The sequence below is a fragment of the Salmo salar genome, chromosome 12 (genome assembly GCF_965601325.2).
Source record: "Salmo salar chromosome 12, fSalSal1, whole genome shotgun sequence".
Lineage (NCBI taxonomy): Eukaryota > Metazoa > Chordata > Actinopteri > Salmoniformes > Salmonidae > Salmo > Salmo salar.
Window position 1 is genome coordinate 18308355 of NC_138302.1, and position 19209 is coordinate 18327563.

The following is a 19209-nucleotide window of genomic DNA, read 5'->3' on the forward strand; positions in this document are numbered from 1 at the left end:
GGTAACACAATCATTATTTGATCATTTACAGGAGTGTTAGACATCGAGTGCATCCCAAATGGATCTCTATTGAGTGCATAGGGCCCTGGTCAAAAGTAGTGCACTATGTAGGGAACAGGCTGCCATTTGGGACAGAGTGTTCGACGGCAGATTTTGATATGGTGATAGATTTGGTCCCAGATCAGTTTGTGCTCATGTTTGGCATGACAGTTCCATAATGAGTTGGAAGAGAGCAGAAGAAGCGTTTATTTCCAGCTTTATCCACCAATTTTTCACATTTTGTATTTTTTCATCAGAAAGGATTGCTAATGGGTACCTTCATGTGGATGTAAAATATTTCTGTTCCCAGATTTTTATTAATAGATTTTATGTAGATGTGTGTGAAAATGTTATTTTTTTTCCAAACGCTATATTTGTTTAGCTGGAAAGGAATGTATGTATCCTGTGTATTTGACTGTGATCTGTGGCCGTCTCACCTAGCTATCTTAAGACGGATGGTTGAATAGATGACTGAAAGATGGATGGTTGAATAGATGACTGAAAGATGGATGGGTGAATGGATGGGTGAATAGATGACTGAAAGATGGATGGGTGAATAGATGACTGAAAGATGAATGGTTGAATAGATGACTGAAAGATGGATGGGTGAATAGATGACTGAAAGATGGATGGTTGAATAGATGACTGAAAGATGAATGGTTGAATAGATGACTGAAAGATGGATGGGTGAATAGATGACTGAAAGATGGATGGGTGAATAGATGACTGAAAGATGAATGGTTGAATAGATGACTGAAAGATGGATGGGTGAATAGATGACTGAAAGATGGATGGTTGAATAGATGATTGAAAGATGAATGGTTGAATAGATGACTGAAAGATGGATGGTTGAATAGATGACTGAAAGATGGATGGTTGAATAGATGACTGAAAGATGGATGGTTGAATAGATGACTGAAAGATGAATGGTTGACTAGATGACTGAAAGATGGATGGTTGAATAGATGACTGAAAGATGGATGGGTGAATAGATGACTGAAAGATGAATGGATACATTAGTGAAAAAAGGATGGATGAATAGATGAGTGAAAGATGGATGACTGAATATCCTCTATTTCTCCAAGGGTTAAACATGTTACATACATGAGTGTGTGTGTGTGTTCCTCCATCCACTTCTTGTGTGTGTCTTGCATCACTTATCAATAACTTCAGGTGCATAATAACAAATAAAAAATACTTATTAATAATAAAAAAGCAATATAAAGAGATAATCATGATGTTTGTTTGATTATCCTTGTGGGGACCAAACAACTGATTTCCATTCAAAATCCCATTGTCCCTAACCCTTAAACCTAATTCTAACCCTAACCTTAATTGTAATCCTAAACCTAACCCCTAAGCCTAAAATAGCCTTTTTCCTTGTGCAAACCGGCAAAATGTCGCCACTTGGATAGTAAAACCAAAAACCACACACACACACATGCACAAACACACACACGCTGACGTGGAAACCGTCCACTAGGGGCCTTCCAGTAGGTTTGGGTTTTGCTGGGCGATGTGGACGGGATGGTGGAAGGCCGTAAGCATCTGCCTCTGGTTGAAAAGGTTACATGTTCCAGTGATATTTTAGTTTTAACCCTCTAGAGTGGATGTCCACGCCCTGGCAGAAATCTAATACAATCTGTCAGTTTAAACTAGAGATATTTTTGCATTGGCTGCTAAAAAAGCACTATCTGTTATTCAGTGTGTTTGTATCAGCTAATGGAATGAATGCCAAATAAAGGTTTTCATCAAATCATTTTTTTCATATATTTCTTTTAATACTTCAAGGGGTCTTCAAAATCAAATGGCAAAATGATCCTTCTTAAAACAATTCCATATAGCTTAGTAGTATCCCCCGGGGCTTAGATTAGACAGGGCTTAGATTCTGGTGGGTTAAGTCTATCCCAAACCTTAACCCTTACCTCAACCATTTGGAGTTAATGCCTAACCTTAAGAATTCTGAGTTAACGCCTAAACTTAACCTTTAACACTTTGAAATGTGATGTTTTGGTAACTTGGATGAATGTCTAATTGTGATGTGAGAGCTTGTTGCTTTCGTAACCCTAGTTTTAATCGCTCCTCTCTTTCGTAACCCTAGTTTTAATCGCTCCTCTCTTTCGTAACCCTAGTTTTAATCGCTCCTCTCTTTCCCACGGTAAATTAAACAACTCTTAAACACCACAGAAATCTGCATCGCCGGCTCAGATCTGAATCTCAGATTGGTAATCAATGGGATTCCTGGAGGGGCCTTAGTCAGAGAGAGTGTGTGTGTGTGTGTAAGGTAAGTGTGTGTGTGTCAGTGTACTGTGTGTGGTTTGCAGTTCAGAACGTTAGGACCACAGGCCACATAGGAGCTGTCAGTCACACTACAGCACAGCAGCTGGCCTGCTATGGAAAAACAAACAGAGATATACACACACACACACACACACACACACACACACACACACACACACACACACACACACACACACACACACACGCGCACACTTATGAACAAAACACACACGCACGCACACACACTTATGAACAAAACACACACACTTGCAACAATTCATGTGAGGACACACACACACATATACACATACTCATGTTGGAGAAAAAGAGATCTCGTACTAATAAATAATTGGTGTTTTGCCTCTCTGACCTTTAACTTCTCTTCAGATAATCCCTTGTTTAAACCAGAGAGAGACACAGAGGGAGAGAGAGACACAGAGGGAGAGAGAGACACAGAGGGAGAGAGAGACACAGAGGGAGAGAGAGACACAGAGGGAGAGAGAGACACAGAGGGAGAGAGAGACACAGAGGGAGAGAGAGACACAGAGGGAGAGAGAGACACAGAGGGAGAGAGAGCGAGACACAGAGGGAGGGAGAGCGAGACACAGACCGAGAGAGAGAGAGAGAGAGAGACACAGACCGAGAGAGAGAGAGAGAGAGAGACACAGACCGAGAGAGAGAGAGACAGAGAGAGACCGAGAGAGAGACACAGAGAGAGAGCGAGACAGAGGAGACAGAGGGAGAGAGAGACACACACACAGAGGGAGAGAGAGAGACACACACAGAGGGAGAGAGAGACAGAGGAGACAGAGGGAGGGAGAGAGAGACACAGAGGGGGAGAGAGAGAGACACAGAGAGAGAAAGAGACACAGAGAGAGAGAGGGAGAGAGTTGGAGGGAGAGAGAGACAGAGAGAGAGGGGGAGAGAAGGAAAGAGAGGGAGAGAGTTGGAGGGAGAGAGAGACCGAGAGAGAGAGGGAGAGAAGGAAAGAGAGGGACAGAGTTGGAGGGAGAGAGAGACAGAGAGAGAGAGAGGGCGAGAAGGAAAGAGAGGGAGAGAGTTGGAGGGAGAGAGAGACAGATGTTTGGGAGTCTCTGCTGTTTAGCCTCTGACCTCTGCTTCATATAATCCCCATGTTTAAACCATGTTAGATTAGGGAGGCTATCACTCCTCTCATCCAGTCTGTGTATGTCTGTGTGTGTGTTTCTCTGTGTGTGTGTCTGTGTGTCTGTGTGTGTGTTCTATCTCTCCTCTTCATCTTTTCCTGTCTCTTTTCCACCACACTGAGCCTTGGCCTTATTGAGGTCATTTGGCCACAGTTCAATCCCTCCTTTCAGGGCAGATGGCATTGGTACTGTGTGTGTGTTTGTTTGTGTCTGTGTGTGTGTTTGTGTCTGTGTGTTTGTTTGTGAGTGTGTCTGTCTGTGTGTGTGTGTTTGTCTCTGTGTGTGTTTGTTTGTGTGTGTGTGTGTTTGTTTGTGTCTCTGTGTGTTTGTTTGTGTCTCTGTGTGTGTGTGTTTGTGTGTGTGTGTTTGTCTCTCTGTGTGTGCGTGTGTGTGTTTGTTTGTGTGTGTGTTTGTGTCTGTGTGTGTGTGTGTGTGTGTGTGTGTGTTTGTTTGTGTCTCTGTGTGTGTTTGTGTCTCTGTGTGTGCTTGTGTCTCTCTCTCTGTGTGTGTGTGTGTGTGTGTGTGTGTGTGTGTGTGTGTGTGTGTGTGTGTGTGTGTGTGTGTGTGTGTGTGTGTGTGTGTGTGTGTGTGTGTGTGTGTGTGTGTGTGTGTGTGTGTGTGTGTGTGTGTGTGTGTGTGTGTGTGTGTGTGGTGTGTGTGTACATCGGCTGCATCAATAACACAAGCCTCACTGTCATTATTTGTTCCACAACATTGATTGTTATACAACCAGGAGGGTTGTGTTCATTAGGTACCAGACGGACGAAACGCACTGAAACAGGGAGGGATCTACCTAGACTTTTCTAATGAGCAACGCTCATTTGTAGTTTTACGTTCCAAAATGTTTTTTTGTTGCGTGTGCTGATGAACACGACACTGGCAAGCATGACCCAACGGTTCAAACTCACTCTTAGGTCATTCATTTTGGCTTTTAGTTTTTTAAGCTGCTGTCCTGATTGTTCCTCATCTGTTCCTGTAGGACTGACTTCAAAAGCCCCCTGTTCTTGATTAAGCCCTTGACCATGTGACTTGGAAAACTCAGGGTCCAGATTGTGATCATTGACTTGAAGGGGACTATAGGTATACAGTAGACTGTGTGTGTGTGAGCAGTTACAGTTATTTAACCTTACTAAACATATTTTTTATTGTACCTTTATTTAACTAGGCAAGTCAGTTAAGAACAAATTCTTATTTACAATGACGGCCTAGGAACAGTGGGTTGACTGCCTTGTTCTTGTTCAGGGGCAGAACGACAGATTTTTACCTTGTCAGCTCAGGGATTCGATCTTGCAACCTTTCGGTTACAAGTCCAACGCTCTAACCACTAGGCTACCTGCCGCCCCTACACTCTAACCACTAGACTACCTGCCGCCCCTACACTCTAACCACTAGACTACCTGCCGCCCCTACACTCTAACCACTAGGCTACCTGCCGCCCCTACACTCTAACCACTAGGCTACCTGCCGCCCCTACACTCTAACCACTAGGCTACCTGCCGCCCCTACACTCTAACCACTAGGCTACCTGCCGCCCCTACACTCTAACCACTAGGCTACCTGCCGCCCCTACACTCTAACCACTAGGCTACCTGCCGCCCCTACACTCTAACCACTAGGCTACCTGCCGCCCCTACACTCTAACCACTAGGCTACCTGCCGCCCCTACACTCTAACCACTAGGCTACCTGCCGCCCCTACACTCTAACCACTAGGCTACCTGCCGCCCCTACACTCTAACCACTAGGCTACCTGCCGTCTCTACACTCTAACCACTAGGCTACCTGCCGCCCCTACACTCTAACCACTAGGCTACCTGCCGCCCCTACACTCTAACCACTAGGCTACCTGCCGCCCCTACACTCTAACCACTAGGCTACCTGCCGCCCCTACACTCTAACCACTAGGCTACCCGCCGCCCGAATAAAACACGTCTCATCATAAGCCTGCTGTAGTTATTATAGTACCAGCGAGTCCCAAATGGCACCCTATTCACTATTTAGTGCACAACCATTGACGCTGGTCAAAAGTAGTGCATTCTATAGGAAATAGGATGCCAGTTGGGAGTGGGACAAACACAGGTGTTCTCGTTTGGAGCGGATGTTTTCTGGTTCGACGTTGCCACAAAGTAGCTCAACACTCCCACCTTGTGGAGGAAAGGACACATGACATCCCGTAGAGGCTGATGACCTGCTGGGCTCACGAGGTGGCAACACTGTCTATCAGACATCAATCACTATGTATCAGTGTGTCTCAGGGTAATAGTGCTGGTCTAGGATCAGGTCCCACCCCTGTCCATATACTCATATTAATTATGATCTAAAAGGCCAAACTGATTCTAGATCAGCACTCCTACTCTGAGGCTTTGTGGATACGGGCCCAGGTCCCTCCTGTCCATATGGTCTTATTGATTATGATCTAATAAAGGTTTAACTGATCCTAGACCAGCACTGATCCAGCTTGATATATACAGCCCCAGATTCTACAATATGCTCGAGGTAGAACAGCCTTATTGGCATTAATAATGTGTATTGTTCCCCTCTGTATTGTTGTAGGAGCTTGATGTGGAATATGATCAATTCACCACTACACACTGATCTAAGACCAGTTTTACAATTCCCCCTCTAATGGTTCAGATATGATGAGGTGAAATCGAGGACACTTTGTGTTGGTTGGCCTCTAAACCAGTCGCTGTGGATTGTGAGGTTTCCATGGCGATGATCATCAACTCTAATTCGCCGGCAGAGCAGAGAACGATTGAGAGAGAGCGGGAGATGATAAAACAAGAGGTGAGAGAAAGAGTGTGAAAGAGAGAGGGAGGAGATTGATAGAGACATAGATGAGTGTGAAAGAGAGAGGGAGATGTTTTCTGACCAATCAGAACAGCACATGAAGAAAGATCCTCGGTCATAACCGTGAAAGGAGAGAGGAGAGCAGCAGAGAGAGGGAGAGCAGAGAGAGAGGAGAGCAGAGAGAGAGGAGAGGAGAGCAGAGAGAGAGGAGAGAGGAGAGCAGGAGAGAGAGGAGATCAGAGAGAGGAGAGGAGATGAGAGGAGAGCAGAGAGAGAGGAGAGCAGGGAGAGAGGAGAGCAGAGAGAGAGGAGATCAGAGAGAGGAGAGGAGATAAGAGAGGAGAGCAGAGAGAGGAGAGGAGATCAGAGAGGAGAGCAGAGAGGAGATTAGAGAGGAGAGCAGAGAGAGAGGAGAGCAAAGAGGAGAGCAGAGAGAGAGAGGAGAGCAGAGAGAGGAGAGGAGATAAGAGAGGAGAGCGGGGAGAGAGAGAGAGAGAAGAACGGAGAGAGAGAGGAGAGCGGAGAGAGAGAGGAGAGCAGAGAGAGAGAGGAGAGCGGAGAGAGAGAGGAGAGCGGGAGAGAGAGAGAGAGGAGAGCGGAGAGAGAGAGAGGAGAGCGGAGAGATAGAGGAGAGAGCAGAGAGAGAGGAGAGAGCGAGAGAGAGGAGGAGGAGAGCAGAGCAGAGAGAGGAGAGGAGAGAGGAGAGGAGAGCAGAGAGAGAGGAGAGCAGAGAGAGAGGAGAGCAGAGAGAGAGGAGAGCGAGAGAGAGAGGAGAGGCAGAGAGAGAGGGAGAGCAGAGAGAGAGGAGAGCAGAGAGTGAGGAGAGCAGAGAGAGGAGAGCAAAAAGAGAAAGAGGTGTTTCACCACAAGGGAGAAAAAAAGTAAAAGAGGAAGTGAAAAAGAAGCGAGAAGAGGAAGAAGAGAAAGGGAGCGTTTCAATCACCACAAGGACTGGAAAAAAAAGAACTTGGGAGGAAGAAAGAAGAGAAGAAAGAGAGTGTGTCGCTCCGAGGTTTCCTACAGATACAGATCTAGGATCAACTTCGCCTCCTCCAATCCTAAGCTTAACCATGAGTGGTGTAAATGCATAACTGACCCAAGATCAGCACCTAGGGGCAACTTCACTTTGGGTGTGACAGATGGAGGAACACTGAGTGGTTCGGAGTAGAGTGAAGTTGCCCCTAGGGTCAGTTTTAAATTTAGCCAACTAAGGGTTAAAGTTTTGATCCTAGAACTGTACCTAGAGATAACTTCACCCAGAGAGAGAGCGAGAAAGTTAGAAAGAGAATGATAAAGAGAGAGGGAAGAAAGAGAGACGCAGAAGACAGGGACAGAGAAAGAGAGAAAGATCCAGAGAGAGGAAGCCTTGGGGAGAGAACACAGTTTCCTCTTTAAGACCAGATTGCAACAAGTGGATCCGATTTGAACAAGCTCTCCAGGACCTAGGAGATAGGTAGAGAGAGGGAGTGAGAGATACAGACAAGGAGCGAGAGAGAGAGGGAGAGAGGGAGAGAGGGAGTGAGGAAGTGAGAGAGAGAGAGGTAGAGAGAGGGAGTGAGAGATACAGACAAGGAGCGAGGGAGAGAGGGAGTGATGAAGTGAGAGAGAGGTAGAGAGAGGGAGTGCGAGATACAGACAAGGAGCGAGAGAGAGAGGGAGAGAGGGAGTGAGGAAGTGAGAGAGAGAGAGGGAGAGAGGGAGTGAGAGATACAGACAGGGAGAGAGAGAGAAGGAGAAACATAGAAAGAAAAGACATTTAGTCGCTGCTCGTCTTGACCCAGACCCAGATGGAGATCCAGTCCTAACAGAGCTCTCTGTACAGGAAGAGGAACTGAACTCCTTGAAAATAGGATTGCAAACCCTGGACTACAATAGACCTGGGATTGTACAACCTCAACTACAGAACCCATAGAACTACATAGAACCATAAGACCACTGCAACCTTACGACCAAAACCCTATACCTGCATAACCAACAATCGCAATCATAGAACCTTAGTCGCAGGTTCTGTAGTTGCAAAACCTAAGGAAAAGAACCTTTGGAAAAAAAACCTTCGGAAAAGAACCTTAGGACCTTCCCGAACCGCCCGGAACCGTAACCTTACGACCACAACCAGAACACGGTCAGGATGGGCCATCGCAGAAGAAGGTGCAAGAGACGACTACTCAGGGTGGCCAGATACCTGTACCGCTGGTTCACTGGGACCCTGGTAGAAGGTACTGTAGGGAGATGGGGGGGGGGGGGGGAGAACACCAGGACCCTGGTAGAAGGTACTGTAGGGAGATGGGGGGGGGGGGAGAACACCAGGACCCTGGTAGAAGGTACTGTAGGGAGATGGGGGGGGGGGGGGAGAACACCAGGACCCTGGTAGAAGGTACTGTAGGGAGATGGGGGGGGGGAGAACACCAGGACCCTGGTAGAGTAGAAGGTACTGTAGGGAGATGGGGGGGGGGGGGGGAGAACACCAGGACCCTGGTAGAAGGTACTGTAGGGAGATGGGGGGGGGGGGGGGGGAGAACACCAGGACCCTGGTAGAAGGTAGAAGGTACTGTAGGGAGATGGGGGGGGGGGGGGGAGAACACCAGGACCCTGGTAGAAGGTTCTGTAGGGAGATGGGGGGGGGGGGGGGAGAACACCAGGACCCTGGTAGAAGGTAGAAGGTACTGTAGGGAGATGGGGGGGGGGGGGGGGAGAACACCAGGACCCTGGTAGAAGGTACTGTAGGGAGATGGGGGGGGGGGGGGGGGAGAACACCAGGACCCTGGTAGAAGGTTACTGTAGGGAGATGGGGGGGGGGGGGGAGAACACCAGGACCCTGGTAGAAGGTAGAAGGTACTGTAGGGAGATGGGGGGGGGGGGGGGGGAGAACACCAGGACCCTGGTAGAAGGTAGAAGGTACTGTAGGGAGATGGGGGGGGGGGGGGGAAGAACACCAGGACCCTGGTAGAAGGTTCTGTAGGGAGATGGGGGGGGGGGGGGGAGAACACCAGGACCCTGGTAGAAGGTAGAAGGTACTGTAGGGAGATGGGGGGGGGGGGGGGAGAACACCAGGACCCTGGTAGAAGGTAGAAGGTACTGTAGGGAGATGGGGGGGGGGGGGGGGAGAACACCAGGACCCTGGTAGAAGGTAGAAGGTACTGTAGGGAGATGGGGGGGGGGGGGGAAGAACACCAGGACCCTGGTAGAAGGTTCTGTAGGGAGATGGGGGGGGGGGGGGAGAACACCAGGACCCTGGTAGAAGGTAGAAGGTACTGTAGGGAGATGGGGGGGGGGGGGGGAGAACACCAGGACCCTGGTAGAAGGTTCTGTAGGGAGATGGGGGGGGGGGGGGGGGAGAACACCAGGACCCTGGTAGAAGGTTCTGTAGGGAGATGGGGGGGGGAGAACACCAGGACCCTGGTAGAAGGTACTGTAGGGAGATGGGGGGGGGGGGGAGAACACCAGGACCCTGGTAGAAGGTACTGTAGGGAGATGGGGGGGGGAGAACACCAGGACCCTGGTAGAAGGTACTGTAGGGAGATGGGGGGGGGGGAGAACACCAGGACCCTGGTAGAGTAGAAGGTACTGTAGGGAGATGGGGGGGGGGGGGAGAACACCAGGACCCTGGTAGAAGGTAGAAGGTACTGTAGGGAGATGGGGGGGGGGGGGAGAACACCAGGACCCTGGTAGAAGGTAGAAGGTACTGTAGGGAGATGGGGGGGGGGGGGGGGGAGAACACCAGGACCCTGGTAGAAGGTAGAAGGTACTGTAGGGAGATGGGGGGGGGGGGGGGGGAGAACACCAGGACCCTGGTAGAAGGTAGAAGGTACTGTAGGGAGATGGGGGGGGGGGGGGGGAGAACACCAGGACCCTGGTAGAAGGTACTGTAGGGAGATGGGGGGGGGGGGGAGAACACCAGGACCCTGGTAGAAGGTAGAAGGTTCTGTAGGGAGATGGGGGGGGGGAGAACACCAGGACCCTGGTAGAAGGTAGAAGGTACTGTAGGGAGATGGGGGGGGGGGGAGAACACCAGGACCCTGGTAGAAGGTAGAAGGTACTGTAGGGAGATGGGGGGGGGGGGGGGAGAACACCAGGACCCTGGTAGAAGGTAGAAGGTACTGTAGGGAGATGGGGGGGGGGGGGGAGAACACCAGGACCCTGGTAGAAGGTACTGTAGGGAGATGGGGGGGGGGGGGGAGAACACCAGGACCCTGGTAGAAGGTAGAAGGTACTGTAGGGAGATGGGGGGGGGGGGGGGGGAGAACACCAGGACCCTGGTAGAAGGTAGAAGGTACTGTAGGGAGATGGGGGGGGGGGGGGAGAACACCAGGACCCTGGTAGAAGGTACTGTAGGGAGATGGGGGGGGGGGGGGAGAACACCAGGACCCTGGTAGAAGGTAGAAGGTACTGTAGGGAGATGGGGGGGGGGGGGGGGGAGAACACCAGGACCCTGGTAGAAGGTAGAGGTACTGTAGGGAGATGGGGGGGGGGGGGGGGAGAACACCAGGACCCTGGTAGAAGGTAGAAGGTACTGTAGGGAGATGGGGGGGGGGGGGGGGAGAACACCAGGACCCTGGTAGAAGGTAGAAGGTACTGTAGGGAGATGGGGGGGGGGGGGAGAACACCAGGACCCTGGTAGAGTAGAAGGTACTGTAGGGAGATGGGGGGGGGGGGGGGGAGAACACCAGGACCCTGGTAGAAGGTACTGTAGGGAGATGGGGGGGGGGGGGGAGAACACCAGGACCCTGGTAGAAGGTAGAAGGTACTGTAGGGAGATGGGGGGGGGGGGGGAGAACACCAGGACCCTGGTAGAGTAGAAGGTACTGTAGGGAGATGGGGGGGGGGGGGGGGAGAACACCAGGACCCTGGTAGAAGGTAGAAGGTACTGTAGGGAGATGGGGGGGGGGGAGAACACCAGGACCCTGGTAGAGTAGAAGGTACTGTAGGGAGATGGGGGGGGGGGGGGGAGAACACCAGGACCCTGGTAGAAGGTAGAAGGTACTGTAGGGAGATGGGGGGGGGGGGGGAGAACACCAGGACCCTGGTAGAAGGTAGAAGGTACTGTAGGGAGATGGGGGGGGGGGGGGGAGAACACCAGGACCCTGGTAGAAGGTACTGTAGGGAGATGGGGGGGGGGGGGGGGAGAACACCAGGACCCTGGTAGAAGGTAGAAGGTACTGTAGGGAGATGGGGGGGGGGGGGGAGAACACCAGGACCCTGGTAGAAGGTAGAAGGTACTGTAGGGAGATGGGGGGGGGGGGGGAGAACACCAGGACCCTGGTAGAAGGTAGAAGGTACTGTAGGGAGATGGGGGGGGGGGGGGGAGAACACCAGGACCCTGGTAGAAGGTAGAAGGTACTGTAGGGAGATGGGGGGGGGGGGGGGAGAACACCAGGACCCTGGTAGAGTAGAAGGTACTGTAGGGAGATGGGGGGGGGGGGGGAGAACACCAGGACCCTGGTAGAAGGTACTGTAGGGAGATGGGGGGGGGGGGGAGAACACCAGGACCCTGGTAGAAGGTTCTGTAGGGAGATGGGGGGGGGGGGGAGAACACCAGGACCCTGGTAGAAGGTTCTGTAGGGAGATGGGGGGGGGGGGGAGAACACCAGGACCCTGGTAGAAGGTTCTGTAGGGAGATGGGGGGGGGGGGAGAACACCAGGACCCTGGTAGAGGTAGAAGGTACTGTAGGGAGATGGGGGGGGGGAGAACACCAGGACCCTGGTAGAAGGTACTGTAGGGAGATGGGGGGGGGAGAACACCAGGACCCTGGTAGAAGGTAGAAGGTACTGTAGGGAGATGGGGGGGGGGGAGAACACCAGGACCCTGGTAGAAGGTAGAAGGTACTGTAGGGAGATGGGGGGGGGGGGGGAGAACACCAGGACCCTGGTAGAAGGTAGAAGGTACTGTAGGGAGATGGGGGGGGGGGGGAGAACACCAGGACCCTGGTAGAAGGTAGAAGGTACTGTAGGGAGATGGGGGGGGGGGGGGAGAACACCAGGACCCTGGTAGAAGGTAGAAGGTACTGTAGGGAGATGGGGGGGGGGGGGGGAGAACACCAGGACCCTGGTAGAAGGTAGAAGGTACTGTAGGGAGATGGGGGGGGGGGGGGAGAACACCAGGACCCTGGTAGAAGGTACTGTAGGGAGATGGGGGGGGGGGGGGGGAGAACACCAGGACCCTGGTAGAAGGTTCTGTAGGGAGATGGGGGGGGGGGGGGAGAACACCAGGACCCTGGTAGAAGGTACTGTAGGGAGATGGGGGGGGGGGAGAACACCAGGACCCTGGTAGAAGGTAGAAGGTACTGTAGGGAGATGGGGGGGGGGGGGGGAGAACACCAGGACCCTGGTAGAAGGTAGAAGGTACTGTAGGGAGATGGGGGGGGGGGGGGGGAGAACACCAGGACCCTGGTAGAAGGTAGAAGGTACTGTAGGGAGATGGGGGGGGGGGGGGGAGAACACCAGGACCCTGGTAGAAGGTAGAAGGTACTGTAGGGAGATGGGGGGGGGGGGGGGGGAGAACACCAGGACCCTGGTAGAAGGTAGAAGGTACTGTAGGGAGATGGGGGGGGGGAGAACACCAGGACCCTGGTAGAAGGTACTGTAGGGAGATGGGGGGGGGGAGAACACCAGGACCCTGGTAGAGTAGAAGGTACTGTAGGGAGATGGGGGGGGGGGGGGAGAACACCAGGACCCTGGTAGAAGGTAGAAGGTACTGTAGGGAGATGGGGGGGGGGGGGAGAACACCAGGACCCTGGTAGAAGGTAGAAGGTACTGTAGGGAGATGGGGGGGGGGGGGGGAGAACACCAGGACCCTGGTAGAAGGTAGAAGGTACTGTAGGGAGATGGGGGGGGGGGGGGGGAGAACACCAGGACCCTGGTAGAAGGTAGAAGGTACTGTAGGGAGATGGGGGGGGGGGGGAGAACACCAGGACCCTGGTAGAAGGTACTGTAGGGAGATGGGGGGGGGGGGGGGAGAACACCAGGACCCTGGTAGAAGGTTCTGTAGGGAGATGGGGGGGGGGGGGGGAGAACACCAGGACCCTGGTAGAAGGTACTGTAGGGAGATGGGGGGGGGGGAGAACACCAGGACCCTGGTAGAAGGTAGAAGGTACTGTAGGGAGATGGGGGGGGGGGGGGGAGAACACCAGGACCCTGGTAGAAGGTAGAAGGTACTGTAGGGAGATGGGGGGGGGGGGGGAGAACACCAGGACCCTGGTAGAAGGTAGAAGGTACTGTAGGGAGATGGGGGGGGGGGGGGGAGAACACCAGGACCCTGGTAGAAGGTAGAAGGTACTGTAGGGAGATGGGGGAGGGGGGGGGGGAGAACACCAGGACCCTGGTAGAAGGTAGAAGGTACTGTAGGGAGATGGGGGGGGGGGGGGGAGAACACCAGGACCCTGGTAGAAGGTACTGTAGGGAGATGGGGGGGGGGGGGGGGGAGAACACCAGGACCCTGGTAGAAGGTACTGTAGGGAGATGGGGGGGGGGGGAGAACACCAGGACCCTGGTAGAAGGTAGAAGGTACTGTAGGGAGATGGGGGGGAGAACACCAGGACCCTGGTAGAAGGTAGAAGGTACTGTAGGGAGATGGGGGGGGGGGGGGGAGAACACCAGGACCCTGGTAGAAGGTTCTGTAGGGAGATGGGGGGGGGGGGAGAACACCAGGACCCTGGTAGAAGGTAGAAGGTACTGTAGGGAGATGGGGGGGGGGGGGAGAACACCAGGACCCTGGTAGAAGGTAGAAGGTTCTGTAGGGAGATGGGGGGGGGGGGGGGAGAACACCAGGACCCTGGTAGAAGGTTCTGTAGGGAGATGGGGGGGGGGGGGGAGAACACCAGGACCCTGGTAGAAGGTACTGTAGGGAGATGGGGGGGGGGGGGAGAACACCAGGACCCTGGTAGAAGGTAGAAGGTACTGTAGGGAGATGGGGGGGGGGGGGGAGAACACCAGGACCCTGGTAGAAGGTAGAAGGTACTGTAGGGAGATGGGGGGGGGAGAACACCAGGACCCGGTGGTAGAAGGTACTGTAGGGAGATGGGGGGGGGGGGGAGAACACCAGGACCCTGGTAGAAGGTTCTGTAGGGAGATGGGGGGGGGGGGGAGAACACCAGGACCCTGGTAGAAGGTACTGTAGGGAGATGGGGGGGGGGGGAGAACACCAGGACCCTGGTAGAAGGTTCTGTAGGGAGATGGGGGGGGGGGGGAGAACACCAGGACCCTGGTAGAAGGTACTGTAGGGAGATGGGGGGGGGGGGGGGAGAACACCAGGACCCTGGTAGAAGGTACTGTAGGGAGATGGGGGGGGTGGGGGGGGGAACAACACCTGGATAGGGGTAGTGGTTGAGGGGTAAGTACCAGAGCTACTATGTCTATGGGGAACAACACCTGGATAGGGGGTAGTGGTTGAGGGGTAAGTACCAGAGCTACTATGTCTATGGGGAACAACATCTGGATAGGGGTAGTGGTTGAGGGGTAAGTACCAGAGCTACTATGTCTATGGGGAACAACATCTGGATAGGGGTAGTGGTTGAGGGGTAAGTACCAGAGCTACTATGTCTATGGGGAACAACATCTGGATAGGGGTAGTGGTTGAGGGGTAAGTACCAGAGCTACTATGTCTATGGGGAACAACACCTGGATAGGGGTAGTGGTTGAGGGGTAAGTACCAGAGCTACTATGTCTATGGGGAACAACACCTGGATAGGGGTAGTGGTTGAGGGGTAAGTACCAGAGCTACTATGTCTATGGGGAACAACACCTGGATAGGGGTAGTGGTTGAGGGGTAAGTACCAGAGCTTATATACAGATTCATCTTCATGTGTTGCTTGGTGGGGGGACTCCTGACCTCAGGGGGGAGTGGGGAAGGGGAAGGTGCAGTAGGAATGGAGGCAGAGCACCTGGATAGGCAGCAGGGGTGAGAGGTTGAGGGGGATGGGATGGGTGGGACTGAGGGGGGAAGTTTTGTGAGGTTCTCTCAATCTTTCTACCTTTCCCTCTTTCAGCTGTTGTAATGCTCTCTCTGTGACTTGCTGCCAGAGGCCTGTGTAGCTGTCCACATGCTGTTGTAATGCTCTCTCTGTGACTTGCTGCCAGAGGCCTGTGTAGCTGTCCACATGCTGTTGTAATGCTCTCTCTGTGACTTGCTGCCAGAGGCCTGTGTAGCTGTCCACCTGCTGTTGTAATGCTCTCTCTGTGACTTGCTGCCAGAGGCCTGTGTAGCTGTCCACATGCTGTTGTAATGCTCTCTCTGTGACTTGCTGCCAGAGGCCTGTGTAGCTGTCCACATGCTGTTGTAATGCTCTCTCTGTGACTTGCTGCCAGAGGCCTGTGTAGCTGTCCACATGCTGTTGTAATGTTCTCTCTGTGACTTGCTGCCAGAGGCCTGTGTAGCTGTCCACATGCTGTTGTAATGCTCTCTCTGTGACTTGCTGCCAGAGGCCTGTGTAGCTGTCCACATGCTGTTGTAATGCTCTCTCTGTGACTTGCTGCCAGAGGCCTGTGTAGCTGTCCTCATGCTGTTGTAATGCTCTCTCTGTGACTTGCTGCCAGAGGCCTGTGTAGCTGTCCAAGGCGTTGAAATATACACACTGTTGTCTGGTCCTGGAATGGGTACTGTGCTCCTTGGTTTGAATCGAGCTGGTAGTAGGTCCAAGCTACAGAAATAGGCCCACTACTGCTCGCTATGGTGACTGTAGACCGTTTGAATAGGTGAGTAGCTGTGTGGTTGGGTAGAAAGTGTTCTTGTAGAAAGGTCTTGCCGCAGGCCTCGATGAGAAATCCTTCTAGAAGATCAGAGAGTTCAATCAAGTACTGGGTTAACTGAATGACAACAGAGACAGAATACAATATGGAATGTTATTAAATAGTTTGGGGTAGGTCTCTTCTCAGAGGAATGCTCCTCAGAGCCAGATGCTGATGACAGGTTGTCCTATGCTGGGCAGCTGGTATCGGAAACCCCCCCTCTTGGAGAACGGGGTTCTGATGACTAGCCTTCAGGTTGTTATGCTGCTGGTGGGGAGGAGGTGGAAGGTCATAACCCCCCCTCTTGGAGAACGGGGTTCTGATGACTAGCCTTCAGGTTGTTATGCTGCTGGTGGGGAGGAGGTGGAAGGTCATAACCCCCCCTCTTGGAGAACGGGGTTCTGATGACTAGCCTTCAGGTTGTTATGCTGCTGGTGGGGAGGAGGTGGAAGGTCATAACCCCCCCTCTTGGAGAACGGGGTTCTGATGACTAGCCTTCAGGTTGTTATGCTGCTGGTGGGGAGGAGGTGGAAGGTCATAACCCCCCCTCTTGGAGAACGGGGTTCTGATGACTAGCCTTCAGGTTGTTATGCTGCTGGTGGGGAGGAGGTGGAAGGTCATAACCCCCCCTCTTGGAGAACGGGGTTCTGATGACTAGCCTTCAGGTTGTTATGCTGCTGGTGGGGAGGAGGTGGAAGGTCATAACCCCCCCTCTTGGAGAACGGGGTTCTGATGACTAGCCTTCAGGTTGTTATGCTGCTGGTGGGGAGGAGGTGGAAGGTCATAACCCCCCCTCTTGGAGAACGGGGTTCTGATGACTAGCCTTCAGGTTGTTATGCTGCTGGTGGGGAGGAGGTGGAAGGTCATAACCCCCCCTCTTGGAGAACGGGGTTCTGATGACTAGCCTTCAGGTTGTTATGCTGCTGGTGGGGAGGAGGTGGAAGGTCATAACCCCCCCTCTTGGAGAACGGGGTTCTGATGACTAGCCTTCAGGTTGTTATGCTGCTGGTGGGGAGGAGGTGGAAGGTCATTGGAAGACTGCAGAACATCAAGTGAGAGACAAGGGATGAGTTGACATATAAAGGCTCCCTGAGATTTATGCCCATTGGTTGACAGAAAGGGAAGTGATTATTGCCCGAGTGAGCCCATAGGTTAATCAGAAAGCGGGGTGGGATTGCCTTAGTGTGCCATGCTCATTGGCTGAAGTTAATAGGTGAATGACCTTCCACACACTTGTTCATGGTGAAGAGGAGATGTGACGTTATGCTGGTGAGGTACCATTATAGTCACTACCATATCAATACACTATATATACTAAAGTATGTGGACACCCCTTCAAATTAGTGGATTCAGCTATTTCAGCCACACCCGTTGCTGACAGGTGTCTAAACTCGAGCACACAGCCATGCAATCTCCATAGACAAATACTGGCAGTAGAATGACCTTACTGAAGAGCTCATAAAAATCCTCTGTCCTCGGTTGAAACACTCACTACCGAGTTCCAAACTGCTTTCCCAGACGAGTGAGGCTGTTATAGCAGCAAAGGGGGGACCAACTCCATATTAATGCCCATGTTTTTGGAATGAGATGTTCGACAGGCAGGTGTCCACAACTTTTGGTCATGTAGTGTACCTGCTATGAGGATGAGTGAGATAGGAAGCGATTTGAATTGTAGAGTTTACTAAATGAATGAAATGATGATCCATTCAGACTGGCCTGACTTTCCAAACTACATCTGATTGATTGATTATTGATAAATGGTATTGATTAATCCCTTATGAGTGAAGCATCATAGCGCTGCACTGGGTTTATGAGCAGCTTGTCATGAATTATGTATAATATCTCACTATATCTGCGTCACAAATGGCACCCTATTCCCTATATGGTACACTACCTGGTCAAGAGTAGGACACTATATAGGGAATAAGGTACCATTAAGGACAAGGCCTGGTTCTCATGCCAAGACACCACTCAGAGATTCTGTCAGAGCCTGGTTCTCACACCACTCAGAGATTCTGCCAGATGTCTATATTCAGTGTGTTCAAAATGAAAATTTCATTAAGCTTCAATAATCCGTTTGAAAGCCATTAAGGTACACAAGTGAATGGAATAAATCAACAACATCAAGCCATTCTCTCGATTGTGAAGATAGAGAATGATGACATCACAAGAAATAAAGAAAGAAGAAAGAAGAAGAAATCTACAAGATACAGTGGAAGGATTCTGATTATTTACATAATCCAATCAGAATGTATCTTTCAGTAAGACTCCTTCAACAACTACAGAAACAATAGCAACATAGCATGCTGCCTGCTCTTTTCATAGTCTACCTTGTTGTGTCTGATGGAACTGTGATAACACACACACACACACACACACACACACACACACACACACACACACACAGAGCTACTGAACCGTGAGAAGGAAGCAGACCGGAACTTACGCTCCTGTGTTTACACCTCTGTCAGGTTACCATGGAGACTGCTGTTCTTCTCGGAACCCTCCGCTCTGTAGATGGAACCTGACAACCACGGCTGGTTACTAGTGGCCTGCCCTTTCTGATGATGATAGATGGATAGAGAGAGAGAGAGAGAGGAAAACAGGGGAACGGAGTAAAGGGAGAAAGGGCATGCATGGCTGACACACACATACAGTTAAAACACGGGTAGGTAAAATGCCATGTGACAAACTGATATACTGTATGTTCCATTAAAAGACCACTGGACCCTGATGCTGTTTACCGGCCATAGAGGGTCAGCGCAAGTTTATCAACTATCATAAGAGACTATAACCTAAAGCCAGATCAACAAACTAACTATAGCATCAGGATGGAATAATGACTACTTCAACTTGTGTGTGTGTGCATGCATATGTGTGATTTGAGTCCATTCTATGGGGTCGTGCCACCCTGCTCTAATCTGTGCTGTGATTGGTTACTTCCAGGTAACCCAGCATCCAACCACAGCAAGCGAACTATAAAACAGAGGTTCCTCAAGCTGCTGCCCTGCTGTCGCTCCAGAACCGCCCCCTCACTCAGTCAAAGCAAGTGCTCGTTTGCATATCCCCACTCCTTCCTCCGTTCCTCCGCCCCTTCAAGCCCTTGCTAAACAAGTGTAATAGGCAGTGGTGGAAGAAGCTAACCGCTAACTGCTAACCGCTACACAGACGAGTTGCCGTGTTGGATAGCTTTAGGCAGCTAGCTAACATAAATA